The 15,279-nt window shown below is 42.4% G+C and overlaps 1 protein-coding gene across 8 annotated transcripts in view; it reads right to left on the reverse strand.

Annotated features, from left to right (window-relative positions):
• The window catches only part of LOC115192178 (discs large homolog 1-like protein), a 218,006-nt gene that overhangs the window by 54,892 nt on the left and 147,835 nt on the right, over positions 1-15,279 (reverse strand). Inside the window, exon 1 of one of the 8 annotated variants that reach the window (XM_029750387.1) lies at positions 703-923. The exons of the other annotated variants lie outside the window; for them this stretch is intronic. The gene's annotated coding sequence lies outside the window, so the exon portion shown is untranslated. Of the gene's footprint in view, positions 1-702; positions 924-15,279 lie in introns of those variants that run through there. 8 annotated transcript variants of the gene reach the window in all.

A 15,279-nucleotide genomic window follows, 5' to 3' on the forward strand; every position in this document is an offset into this window, starting at 1 on the left:
TAATGTGTCTTGTTTCCTAGCCGTCTTCAGTGCAGTAATATTTTAAACAACTGTCAAGAGAAACACCCTGGATTATTACAGCAACAAACATAGGAGGCAGAAAAATACTTACTCTAAAAATCCTTCCTAGATTATATAAAAGGTTCAAACACGCACACACGCATCACAGGGACTCAGGCATTTGTATTAAAAGGTGAAACTAAGGCAAACACAACCCCCCCAAAACCCTATGGGGCAAAATCCAGTTTATGAAACAATAGACGCATACAAAGACCAGAAGAGAGAAAATTCTGCTGAATTCCTAACAAGTCTTAAAAATGCTTTTTTCGAAACAGAAAACTGCTGTGTTGCATGCTAAGGCATGTGTGTTTGTCTCCTCTCTCATCTCAGACATAGCGGCAGGCAGCAGAAAGGAGCTGAGCAGAGCACTTTGCTGTCTGTGCGTAGCCGTGTACCGTATCCTACTACCCATCCCCAAGCCATTACTGTTCACAGAATCTAATTAAGGCTGAGTAATCCAATCGTACTGGGGCTCCACGCACACACGCACACACACACACACACACACACACACACACACACACACACACACACACACACACACACACACACACACACACACACACACACACACAGAAGGAATCAAGCTGCCCAATGTACTATGTATATTGTTTTATCTCTGAAAGACAAGGCTATACTTACATGCTGCTCTTCTGAGGAATAGCTTCTCACCGGTGAGAGCGAAAGCGTGAAAATACTGTTTCTCTCTCTGGGTTAGCGCCTCTCTCTGAGTGTGTGTGTGCCAGTGCCGGCGTGTGAGTGTGTGGTAGCTCTCTCTAGCGTCTGCTCCACGTTGGCTCCCGTGCATGTGTGTGTCTGTGTAGAGATACTACGCTCTGTCTGTCTTCCAGCTTTTGTCAGCCAGAACTAAAAACCAACAGATGCTAACGCACTCTCCCACCTCCTCTTTTTCTCCCACTGCATTTCTCCCTCTCTCCATCCTCCTATCACTCCTGCGCTCACCCCTCCCCTTGTTCAAGGCAACATGCTTCAGGGCTGACATAGTGTGGTGGCTAATTTCTGCATTACCAAATGAGGAGAGTTACAAACTTCACACACCAGTCAGAGTTATACTTAAAACTACATCTTTAATAATTAAGATGCTTTTGCAAAAGCACTTTGACTTTCAATGAACCATTGAAAAGTGACTACACAAAAGTACAAAGATCTTTTATAGCCAAGATACACCCCTCTCAATGTACATAGAATGGTCACAAGGTTAGGTTTTGTATGAAAGATATCTATGAAACATATCAGACAGCAACTGCTGTGTCAACAGTTTTCATTGTATAGACCAGTGTCTGGTCCTCCTACCCCAAACTGGAACTGTCTCTCCCTGGTACGGTATAGAACAGAACCATTAGCTCATCCAATGGCATAAATCAATTGACAACTCTAGATACTCCCATCTCAAGTAAACCCCCTCTTGACTCCACTCCTGGACAAGCTCACTGAGGGGAGTAAGCCTCTAAGTCATACACTATCCCAAGATAAGTGCAACATCAGAGAGGACATACAAGGGTCCAAACACTGCCATACACCTTCCCCCAATGCCAAAGGAGGGAGTGACTTGCGCACAGACATTGTGGAGACAAGTAATTGGTTCCCCATTAATCACGTTGTCATGACATTGGCCTGTGGGTAAGGTTTATGACCCCCCCCATAAATACCTTTCTCCCTTCCCCTCTCTCTCTGACCCTACTGAAGGACTTTTGAATAGCCTTTGTTAAATATAGAGAGTCTGGGAACATCAAACAAGTGGGTGGAAAGGAACCATATTTCGGTAATAGAACCAGTTGGAAATATACCAGGTACTTAATGAGTATGGATGTCAGTTCGGTTGTCATCTGAGACGTTATGACTGATGACAGGATGACATAAACTGTACCTGGGAAAGTCTACACATTCTAGTTATCAGATTCACATGGAATTGTTGTGCAATTTAAATGTTTGATATTGAAACTGTTTGTTAGGAGTTTAAATGTAATTTTAGCTTCCAAATGAGAGAATTGGGTTTTCATAAGGAAAGAGCCCTGACCAATCAGTGGCCCGCCCCTGTGAAGAGACAGGGGTTATAAACGATGAAACACACCCTTCTCCCCTCGCCACTATATAAGTCAGTGTCAAAATGTAATCAGTCTGTTCCGGGTACGTGAGGTCTGCAGCCTCTGCGTTAAAAGGACACACATGTCAAGTACAGAACTAAGCCAAACTCAGCGTGAGCTTTGGTTGCGAATGGTATGAACTTTGAACTCTCAGTCACTACAGAAGTGATACTTCCTAGCCGTTGAGTTAGCAGCGGCCGCTGTAGACGTGGGCTAGAAAAGGACGGACGACGTATCCAGTCTAACACACGACGAAGATACTACAACGTATCCATTTTACCACCAGTGACATTCTTCCGAGGACAGGAAGATCTCTGTTGGCCAACACGGCCAGCATCCACGACCAACCTACCGAAGCGCAGCTCAGAGTAAATATTTATTTCCTTTTCCAAATGGGCGGTAATGTAGAATGTATACGATACTGTATTTAAAATGGTATAGCTGCTTTCTCTGTTCCTCAGTCTTCCCGCTCTTTCATTCAAGCCCAACCCCCTTTCTTTGTGTAACAAGCCGCCATGCCGGTTTAGCCCACTAGGGCGCATTCTCCTATCATTTCCTTGTAACCATATCTGTTTGTGCATTTCTGTGAATGATTTAGTTTAATAATAATTACAGAGAGTTATTTGATAAACATGTCTTCCGTTTTAATGATGCCAAAGACAATGCCATCCCTTCACATGGTTTAACAGATACATTCATATATGACAAGTATCTCACATAAGCATATTATGCAAATAAAACATCTTATCTATTTTACCCAACTAATTCTGATTCAGCCTCCACAATAGTCATAGCAGCCCTCTGCCCTGTGCAACATACATATACAGTGCATTCGGAAAGTATTCAGACCCCTTCCCTGTTTCCACATTTTGTTACGTTCCAGCCTTATTCTAAAATGTATTAAATTGTTTATTTTCCTCATCAATCTACAAACAATATCCCATAATGACAAAGTGAAAACAGGTTTTTAGAAATGTTTTGCAAATGTATAAAAAACCTTGATTTTGAAAAGCACCACCTGTCTATATATCAAACCAAATCAAAATGTATTTGTCACATGCGCCGAATACAACAGGTGTAGACCTTACAGTGAAATGCTTACCGTAAATTCCAGACTATAAGCCGCAACTTTTTTCCCAGGCTTTGAACCTCGCGGCTTAAACAATGAAGCGGCTAATATATGGATTTTTCCCGCTTTCAATTTTTTTTCTCCAAAAAAACACATTCTGTGACGTGCTCAGTTTTTTGCCGGCATGAAGCTTTCATTCGGCAATTTCATTGGTCTAACGGGTTAAGGTCAAACAACTTTTTTGTTTACTGTTTAGATTAAATCGAGCGCTCTCAAACTTCCCATCATTCTGATTACGGTAGTCATTTTGTCACCCTCATCATGGCAAAGACACGGAGAAATGCATATGATGCAGCTTTCAAGTTGAAGGCGATTGATCTGGCTGTTGGAAAAGGAAATAGAGCTGCTGCATGGGAGCTTGGTCTTAATGAGTCGATGATAAGACGTTGGAAACAGCAGCGTGAGGAATTGACTCAGTGCAAAAAGACAACTAAAGCTTACTGCTTATTTTCTATTTTTTGTTACAAGCCGTGTTTTGTTAAAGCCTATTTATTTTTGTTACAAGCCGTGTTTCGTTAAAGCCTGTGTAAAGTTCATTTGTTTCAATGAACCGGAAAGCACCTGCGGCTTATAGACGTGCGGCTTATTTATGTTCAAAATATATATATTTTTTAAATTGAGTGGGTGCGGCTTATGTTCAGGTGCGCTTAATAGTCTGGAAATTACGGTACTTACAAGCCCTTAACCAACAATGCAGCTTTAAGAAAAATAATTAAAGAGCAGCAGTAAAATAACAATAGCAAAGGCTATGCACAGGGGGTGTACCGGTACAGAGTCAATGTGCGGGGACACTGGTTAGTAGAGTAGCAGCAGTGTAAAAGGGGGGGCAACGCAAATAGTCTGGGTAGCCAATTGATTAGATGTTCAGGAGTCTTATGGCTTGGGGGTAGAAGCTGTTTAGAAGCCTTTTGGACCTAGACTTGGTGCTCCGGAACCGCTTGCCGTGCGGTAGCAGAGAGAACAGTCTATGCCCACTGGCTCCAGGTCATCTACAAGACCCTGCTAGGTAAAGTCCCCCCTTATCTCAGCTCGCTGGTCACCATAGCAGCACCCACCTGTAGCACGCGCTCCAGCAGGTATATATTTCACTGGTCACCCCCAAAGCCAATTCCTCCTTTGGCCGCCTCTCCTTCTAGGTCTCTGCTGCCAATGACTGGAATTAACTACAAGAATCTCTGAAACTGGAAACACTCATCTCCCTCACTAGCTTTAAGCACCAGCTGTCAGAGCAGATCACAGATCACTGCACCTGTACATAGCTCATCTATAATTTAGCCCAAACAACTACCCCTTCCCCTACTGTATTTATTTATTTATTTATTTGTTTTGCTCCTTTGCACCCCATTATTTCTATTTCTACTTTGCACTTTCTTCCACTGCAAATCTACCATTCCAGTGTTTTACTTGCTATATTGTATGTACTTCGCCACCATGGCCTTTTTTTGCCTTTACCTCCCTTATCTCACCTCATTTGCTCACATTGTATATAGACTTATGTTTCTACTGTATTATTGACTGTATATTTGTTTTACTCCATGTGTAACTCTGTGTTGTTGTATGTGTCAAACTGCTTTGCTTTATCTTGGCCAGGTCGCAATTGTAAATGAGAACTTGTTCTGAACTTGCCTACCTGGTTAAATAAAGGTGAAATAAAAATAAATAAATAAAAATGCCTAGGGTGGCTGGATGTGACAATTTTTAGGGCCTTCCTCTGACACCGCCTGGCATAGAGGTCCTGGATGGCAGGAAGCCATCCACTGTCTTGGTGTGATTGGACCATGTTAGTTTGTTGGTGATGTGGACACCAAGGAACTTAACTCTCAACCTGTCAATGAGAATGGGGGCGTGCTCGGTCCTCCTTTTCCTGTAGTCCACAATCATCTCCTTTGTCCTTATCACGTTGAGGGAGAGGTTGTTGTCCTGGCACCACACGGCCAGGTCTCTGACCTCCTCCCTATAGGTTGTCTTGTCGTTGTCGGTGATCAGGCCTACCACTGTTGTGTCATCTGCAAACTTAATGATAGCGTTGGGGTCATGCCTGTCCATGCAGTCATGAGTGAACAGGGAGTACAGTAGAGGACTGAGCACGCATGCCTGAGGGGCCCCCGTGTTGAAGATCAGCATGGTGAATGTGTTGTTACTTACCCTTACCACCTGGGGGCAGCCTGTCAGGAAGTCCAGGATCCAGTTGGAGAGGTAGCGGGTAGGTCACTGGGTGTTAGCTTACTGATGAGCTTTGAGGGCACTATGGTGTTGAACACTGAGCTGTAGTCAATGAAGAGCATTCTCACATACAGTTGAAGTCGGAAGTTTACATACACCTTAGCCAAATACATTTAAACTCAGTTTTGCACAATTCCTAACATTTAATCCTAGTAAAAATTCCATCTTAGGTCAGTTAGGATCACCACTTTTGAAATGTCTGAATGATAGCAGAGAGAATGATTTATTTCAGCTTTTATTTCTTTCATCACATTCCCAGTCGGTCAAAAGTTTACATACACTCAATTAGTATTTGGTAGCATTGCCTTTAAATTGTTTAACTTGGGTCAAATGTTTTGGGTAGGCTTCCACAAGCTTCCCACAATAAGTTGGGTGAATTTTGGCCCATTCCTCCTGACAGAGCTGGTCAGGTTTGTAGGCCTCCTTGCTTGCACATGCTTTTTCAGTTCTGCCCACACATTTTCTATAGGATTGAGGTCAGGGCTTTGTGATGGCCACTCCAATAACTTGACTTTGTTGTCCTTAAGCCATTTTGCCACAACTTTGGAATTATGCTTGGGGTCATTGTCCATTTGGAAGACCCATTTGCGACCAAGCTTTAACTTCCTGACTGATGTCTTGAGATGTTGCTACAATATATCCACATAATTTTCCTCTCTCGTGATGCCATCTATTTTGTGAAGTGCACCAGTCCCTCCTGCAGCAAAGCACCCCCAACACATGATGCTTCCACCCACATGCTTCACGGTTGGGATGGTGTTCTTCGGCTTGCAAGCCTCCCCCTTATTCCTCCAAACATAACGATGGTCATTAAGGCCAAACAGTGCTTTTTTTGTTTCATCAGACCAGAGGACATTTCTACAAAAAGTACGATCTTTGTCCCCATCTGCAGTTGCAAACCGTAGTCTGGCTTCTTATGTTGGTTTTGGAGCAGTGGCTTCTTTCTTGCTGAGCGGCCTTTCAAGTTATGTCAATATAGGACTCGTTTTACTGTGGATATAGATGCATTTGTGTCTGTTTCCTCCAGCATCTTCACAAGGTCCTTTGCTGTTGTTCTGGGATTGATTTGCACTTTTTGCACCGAAGAACGTTCATTTCTACGAGACAGAATGAGTCTCCTTCCTGAGCGGTATGACGGCTGCGTTGTCCCATGGTGTTTATACTTGCGAACTATTATTAGTACAGATGAATGTGCTACCTTCAGGCGTTTGGAAATTGCTCCCAAGGATGAACCAGACTTGCTGAGGTCTACAATTTTTTTTCTAAGGTCTTGGCCGATTTTCTTTTGATTTTCCCATGATATCAAGCACTGAGTTTGAAGGTAGGCCTTGAAATACATCCACAGGTACACCTTCAATTGACTAAAATGATGTCAATTAGCCTATCGGAAGCTTCTAAAGCCATGACATCATTTTCTGGAATTTTCCAAGCTGTTTAAAGGCACAGTCAACTTAGTGTATGTAAACTTCTGACCCACTGGAATTGTGATACAGTGAATTATAAGTGATGTAATCTGTCTGTAAACAATTGTTAGAAAAATGACTTGTGTCATCTACAAAGTTGATGTCGTAACAGACTTGCCAAAAATATAGTTTGTTAACAAGAAATTTGTGGAGTGGTTGAAAAACAAGTTTTAATGATTCCAACCTAAGTGTATGTAAACTTCTGACTTCAACTTTAGGTGTTCCTTTTGTCCAGGTGTGAAAGGGCATCGTGGAGTGCAATAGAGATTGCATCATCTGTGGATCTGTTGGGGTGATTTGCAAATTGGAGTGAGTCTAGGGTTTCTTTGATAATGTTGTTGTTGTGAGCCATGACCAGCCTTTCAAAGCACTTGATACCTACAGACTTGAGTGCTACGTGTTCTTGAAACATGTTGGTATTACAGACTCAGACAGGGAGAGGTTGAAAATGTCAGTGAAGACACTTGCCAGTTGGTCAGTGCATGCTCGGAGTACACGTCCTGGTAATCCATCTGGTCCTGCAGCCTTGTGAATGTTGACCAGTTTAAAGTTCTTACTCACATCGGCTACAGAGAGCGTGATCACACAGTCGTCTGGAACAGCTGATGCTCTCATGCATGTTTCAGTGTTACTTGCCTCGAAGCGAGCATAGAAGTAACTTAGCTTGTCTGGTAGGCTCGTGTCACTTGGCAGCTCTCGGCTGTACTTCCCTTTGTAGTCTGTAATAGTTTGCAAGCCCTGCCACATCCGACGAGTTGGAGCCGCTGTGGCACAATTCGACCTTAGTCCTGTATTGATGATTAGCCTGTTTGATGTTTCGTCGGAGTGCATAGTGGGATTTCTTGTTAGCTTGGGGTTTTTAGTCCCGCTCCTTAAAAGCAGCAGGTTTACCCTTTAGCTCAGTGCGGATGTTGCCTGTAATTCATGACTTCTGGTTGGGGTAAGTACGTACAGTCACCGTTGGGACGAAGTCATCAATGCACTTATTGATGTAGCCAGTGACTGATGTGGTGTACTCCTCAATGACATCGGAAGAATTCCGGAACATATTCCAGTCTGTGCTAGCAAAACAGTCCTATAGCTTAGCATCTGCTTCATCTGACCACTTTGTTATTGACTAAGTCACTGGTGCTTCCTGCTTTAGTTTTTGCTTGTAAGTAGGAATCAGGAGGATAGAATTATGGTCAGAATTACCAAATGGAGGGCGAGGGAGAGCTTTGTATGCTTCTGTGTGTGGAGTAAACGTGGACTAGAGTTTTTTTCCCCCCCTCTGATTGCACATTTAACATGCTGGTAGAAATGAGGTAAAACAGATTTAAGTTTCCCTGCATTAAAGTCCCCGGCCACTAGGAGCGCCGCTTCTGGATAAACGTTTTCCTGTTTGCTTATGGCTGTATACAGCTCATTGATCCTAGTGCCAGCATCAGTTTGTGGTGGTAAATAGACAGCTACGAAGAATATAGATAAACTCTCTTTGTAGAAACAGCTTATCATGAGATACTCTACCTCAGGCGAGCAAAACCTTGAGACTTCCTTAGGTATCGTGCACCAGCTGTTGTTTACAAATATACATAGACCACCAGCCCTTGTCTTACCAGAGGCTGCTGTTCTATCCTGGCGATACAGTGTGTAACCCACCAGCTGTATATTATTAATGTCGTCATTCAGCCACAACTCGGTGAAAATATGATATTATTTTAATGTCCCGTTGGTAGGATATACGTGCTTGTAGTTCATCTACTTTACTGTCCAGCGATGGTACGTTGGCCAATAGTACCGATGGCAAAGGCAGATTAGTCACTCGTCGCTGGATCCTTACAAGGCACCCTGATCTCCTTCCGTGAAATCTCTGTCTTTTTCTCCTTCGAATGACAGGGATGATGGCCTCGTCGGGTGACTGGAGTAAATCCCTCTCGTCCGACTCACTAAAGAAAAATTATTCGTCCAGTTCAAGGTGAGTAATCGCTGTTCTGATGTCCAGAAGCTCTTTTCGGTCATAAGAGATGCAACATTATGTACAAAATAAGTTACACACAATGTGTGTGTGTGTGTGTGTGTGTGTGGGGGGGGGGGTCGATTTGATGAGGAAAATAAACATTTTTATCAATTTTAGAATAAGGCTGTAACTTAACAAAATATGGAAACAGTCAAGGGGTCTGAATACTTTCCGAATGCTCTGTACACACACACACATTTTCTGCTTTGTGTAACGTAGCTGACATACACATTTAGGCAGGCTTTTTGACCTGTATGCTGCCTAGTACACACACCCTTCCAAAGGCCTCTATACTGTTATTAGACAATACTATTTTGTAACAGATGGTCATAATCTTTTCCCCCAAACCATAGAGTATGCAAAGAAGATCCCCCACGCTTAATTGAGTATGACTTCCCCCACCCAAGATATATGCACACACACGCACACGCATGCACACACCAGTGTTTATTTTCACAGCTATTTCAGATTTAGTTTGTCTTAAAATGCCTTTTAGTCTTAGCCGTGTTTTAGTCATTTCATCCTTCATTAGTTTTATTTGTTATCAGTCAACTAAAACTCCTGACAATTTTAGTCTAGTTTTAGTCACAGTCATTATAATCACATAATATTTACCTCTTAGCCTTGTCCAACTAGGCCTATTGTTCCCTCTTATAACTTAGCTGGCAACATTGCTATAGTGGCAGATAGTAACAAATGTCAGCCATAATTAATTATATAGGCTATAAGGCCTTGGCTATAGGTTAAACAATTTACAACTCTGATTTTCTCCCCACTATAACTGTCGGAGGGGGGTAAATAATATTCAACAAACAGCTATAGTTTTTCTAATCAGAAAAAATAAATCACAACTCGCATTTGCCCAGCGCACATGGCAAAATAGAACTTCTGATGTGATCAGAGCAGAAATGGCCTATATGAAAGCAAAAATGATCAAATACATTATTGTTTCTAATAGAGGTAAGTTACAATTGAATTGTCCTGGCTATGCATCAGTTCAAAAGAGAGGAGGGATTCAAGTGACCGCTCGTGTGTGAGAAAGCCGGTTAAGCTCATTGAGCTCACGAAGCATGCGCAACTGAAAGACTTTATCGGCCAATGAGAGGATTGCAGAAAATATTCTGCAAAGAAATGCATGCTTATGATTGGACAAAACAGATGAAAAGAAGCTTCATGTCAAATTGAATGTCCATTAGTCTCACGTAGAATTCTTGTCTCATAATGTGTTAGAATTACAGTAGCAGTCAAAAGTTGACACATCTACTCCTTTTTCTTTATTTCTACTATTTTCTACATTGAAGAATAATAGTGGAGACATCAAAACTATGAAATAACACATATCAAATCATGTAGTAACCAAAAAAGTGTTTCAAGATATCAAAACAAGATATTTAAATTCCTAAAAGTAGCCACCCTTTACTTTGATGACAGCTTTGCACACTCTTGGCATACTCTCAACCAGATTCATGAGTTAGTCACCTGGAATGCATTTCAATTAACAGGTGTGCCTTGTTAAAAGTTAATTTGTGGAAATTCTTTCCTTCTTAATGTGTTTGAGTCAATCAGTTGTGTTGTGACAAGGTAGGGGTGGTATACAGAAGATAGCCCTATTTGGTAAATGACCAAGTCCATATTATGGCAAGAAAAGCCCAAATAAGAAAAGAGAAATGAAAGTCCATGAGTACTTTAAGACATGAAGGTCAGGCAATACCGAAAATTTCAAGAAATTTTGAAGTTTCTTCAAGTGCAGTCGCATAAACTATCAAGCGCTATGATGAAACTGGCTCTCTTGAGGACCGTCACAGGAAAGGAAGACCCAGAGTTACCCCTGCTGCAGAGGATAAGTTCATTAGAGTTACCAGCCTCAGAAATTGCATCCCAAATAAAAGCTTCAGAGTTAAAGTAACAGACACATCTCGACATCAACTGTTCAGAGGAGACTGCGTGAATCAGGCCTTCATGGTCGACCTGCTGCAAAGAAACAACTACTAAAGGACACCAATAAGAAGAAGAGACTTGCTTGGGCCAAGAAATACGAGCAATGGATATTAGACTGCTGGAAATCTGTCATTTGGTCTGATGAGTCCAAATGTGAGATTTTTGGTTCCAACTGCCGTGTCTTTGTGAGATACAGAGTAGGTGAACGGATGATCTCTGCATGTGTGGTTCTCACCGTGAAGCATGGACGAGGAGGTGTGATGGTTCTTTGCTGGTGACACTGTCTGTGATTTATTAAGAATTCAAGGCACACTTAACCAGCATGGCTGCCAAAGCATTCTGCAGCAATACGCCATCCCATCTGGTTTGCGCTTAGTGGGACTACCATTTGTTTTTCAACAGGACAATGATCCAACACACCTCCAGGCTGTGTAAGGGCTATTTGACCAAGAAGGAGAGTGATGGAGTGCTGCATCAGATGACCTGGCCTCCACAATCATCCAACCTCAAAGCAGCCAACAAGTGCTCAGCATATGTGGGAACTCCTCGATATCGTAATTAGTTTTTTGTCATAGTTATTGTTGACAAAATTAATACTGGCGCACACACACGCTTGCGTGCGCACACACACAAAGATAAACGGATCATATCACCTCTACCTTACCTGCCACCCTAGACCCATTTCAATTTGCTTACCACCCCAATAGATCCACAGACGATGCAATCGCCACCACACTGCACACTGCCCTGTCCCATCTGGACAAGTGGCATACCTATATGTAAGAATGCTGTTCATTGACTATATCTCAGCATTCAACACCATAGTACCCTCCAAGCTCATCAAGCTTGAGGCCCTGGGTCTGAACCCCGCCCTGTGCTATTGGGTCCTGGACTTCCTGACGGGTTGCCCCCAGGTGGTGAAGCTAGGAAACAACATCTCCCCTCCGCTGATCCTCAACACTGGGGCCCCACAAGGGTGCGTGCTCAACTCCCTCCGGTACTCCCTGTTCACCCATGACTGCGTGGCCAAGCACACCTCCAACTCAATAATCAAGTTTGTAGACGACACAACAGTAGTAGGCTTGATTACTAACAACGATGAGACAGCCTACAGGGAGGAGGTGAGGGCTCTGGGAGTATTGTGCCAGGAAAATAACCTCACTCAACATCAACAAAACTAAGGAGATGATCGTGGACTTCGGGAAACAGCAGAGGGAGCACCCCCCTATCCACATCGATGGGACCGCAGTGGAGAAGGTGGAAAGCTTCAAGTTCCTTGGCATACACATCACTGACTAACTGAATGGTCCACCCACACAGACAGTGTGGTGAAGAAGGCGCAACAACAAATCTGAAAACTTCAATTTTTCAAACATATGACTATTTTACACCATTTTAAAGACAAGACTCTCCTTTATCTAACCACACTGTCCGATTTCAAAAAGGCTTTACAACGAAAGCAAAACATTAGATTATGTCAGGAGAGTACCCTGCCAGAAATAATCAGACACCCATTTTTCAAGCTAGCATATAATGTCACAAAAACCAAAACCACAGCTAAATGCAGCACTAACCTTTGATGATCTTCATCAGATGACACTCCTATGACATTATGTTATACAATACATGCATGTTTTGTTCAATCAAGTTCATATTTATATCAAAAACCAGCTTTTTACATTAGCATGTGACGTTCGGAACCAGCATTCCCACCGAACACTTCCGGTGAATTTACTAAATTACTCACAATAAACGTTCACAAAAAACATAACAATAATTTTAAGAATTATATATACAAAACTCCTTTATGCAATCGCGGTGTCCGATTTTAAAATAGCTTTTCGGTGAAAGCACATTTTGCAATATTCTGAGTAGATAGCCCGGCCATCACAGGCTAGCTATTTTGACACTCACCAAGTTTGGCCCTCACCAAACTCAGATTTACTATAGCAAAAATTGGATTACCTTTGCTGTTCTTCGTCAGAATGCACTCCCAGGACTTATACTTCAACAACAAATGTTGGTTTGGTTCCAAATAATCCATAGTTATATCCAAATAGCGGCGTTTTGTTTGTGCGTTCAAGACACTATCCGAAGGGTAACGAAGGGTGACGCGACGGCGCATATCGTGACAAAAATTTTCTAAATATTCCATTACCGTACTTCGAAGCATGTCAACCGCTGTTTAAAATCAATTTTTATGCGATTTTTTTCGTAAAATAGAGATAATATTCCGACCGGGAGTCGTTGTTTTCGTTCAAAGACTGAAAATGTAAAATGGACTCTTCACGTGCACGCGCGCACCCGTCTCATTGTTCTCAGATCGACCACTATCCAAATGCGCTACTGTTTTTCAGCCAGGGGCTGCAAAGTCATCATTCAACATTCTGGCGCCTTCTGAGAGCCTATGGGAGCCTTAGAAAGTGTCACGTTACAGCAGAGATCCTCTGTTTTCAATAAAGAGAATAAAGAAGGCCAAGAAATGGTCAGAGAGGGCACTTCCTGTTTGGAATCTTCTCAGGTTTTGGCCTGCCATATGAGTTCTGTTATACTCACAGACACCATTCAAACAGTTTTAGAAACTTTAGGGTGTTTTCTATCCAAATCAAACAATTATATGCATATTCTAGTTTCTGGGCAGGAGTAATAAACAGAATAAATCAGGTACGTATTTTATCCGGCCGTGAAAATACTGCCCCCTATCCATAACAGGTTAACACCTAAAACCCTCACAAACTTTTACAGATGCACAATCGAGAGCATCCTGTCGGCTTTATCACCGCCTGGTATGGCAACTGCACCACCCACAACCGCAAAGCTCTCCAGAGGGTGGTGCGGTCTGCCCAATGCATTATCGGGGGCAAACTTCCTGGACACCTACAGCACCCGATGCCATAGGAAGGCCAAAAAGATCATCAAAGACATCAACCACCTGAGCAGCTGCCTGTTCACTCCGCTATCATCCAGAAGGCGAGGTCAGTACAGGTGCATCAAAGCTGGGATCGAAAGACTGAAAAACAGCCTCTATCTCAAGGCCATCAGCCTGCACAGCCATCACTAGCACATCAGAAGCGGCTGCCTGTAGACCTAGATTAGGAATCACTGGCCACTTTTAGAAATGGACCACTAGCCACTTTAATAATGTCTCCGTATCTTGCATTACTCATTTCATAGGTATGAACTGCACTCCACACAATTCTAAGGTATCTTAGTCACTTTTAAATTGTTTACATATTGCATCATCCATTTCATATGTATATACTGTATTGTATTCTATATTACACCACTGACTGTTAAACAGCCATCTCCAGCACATCAGAGGCTGCTGCCTATAGATTAGGAATCACTGGCCACTTTAAGGAAATGAAACACTAGCCACTTTAATAATGTCTCCGTATCTTGCATTACTCATCTCATGTGTGTAAACTGTACTCTATACTATTCTACGGTATCTTAGTCCAATGCCACTCTGACATATATGTATATATATTCTTAATCCATTCCTTACTTAGATTTACGTGTATTTTGGGTATATGTTGTGAAACTGTTAAATATTACTTGTTAGATATTACTGCACTGTCGGAGCTAGAAGCACAAGTATTTCGCTACAACCGCGATAACATCTGCTAAACACATGGATGTGACCAATACAATTTGATTTGACACACACACAGTTAATTATGTAGAAGGGTATTGGTTGTTCCGGAGCCCAGCTCTGCCCCCCTGTGCTCTTGCCCCAGTTTGGATCTGTGTCCCTGCCCTGGCACACTGGCCCCACACTGGCAGCCTCCATCTCTCAGACACAGATGGTACTCTCTCTCTCCAATCTGACACTGACATGCCAATGCTGCAATTTACAGTCATCACTATCACATAACATGGTTCAGAATAGTAATACAAGTCATGGGTGTACGATGAATTTCCACTCTAAGAACTTAGAGTATTGCAGTTGGTTGAGCTTTGCAATTATTGATGTATGTCAATTTTAAAGTGGTTAAAATTAATACAAATGTTGATGACAGTAGTATAATAAACAAAAGAAAATATATATTTTCATTAAAGTAATACTTCGAGATGTTTTAAATGACACCCGTGTGTGTGTGTGTGTGTGTGTGTGTGGGGGGGGGTCTGTGTGTGTGTTTGTTCTGCAGTGCGTTGGGATGGGAAGAACAAATTTTACTCAGATTACAGTCAGAGCGAGTGAGAGAAAGAGAGAAGAGGAGAGAAGGAATAGAAGGTTAAAGCTAATGAATAGTACTCTAGTATGTGTTTAAAGTCCTTCCCCACCACACATTAACAGGGAAGACTGAAGGATATCCTGACAAAACAGCTCATACTTAATGTCTTCCTGGTCAGGCTGACAAT

Source organism: Salmo trutta, chromosome 4, assembly GCF_901001165.1.
Source record: "Salmo trutta chromosome 4, fSalTru1.1, whole genome shotgun sequence".
NCBI classification, from domain to species: Eukaryota; Metazoa; Chordata; class Actinopteri; order Salmoniformes; family Salmonidae; genus Salmo; species Salmo trutta.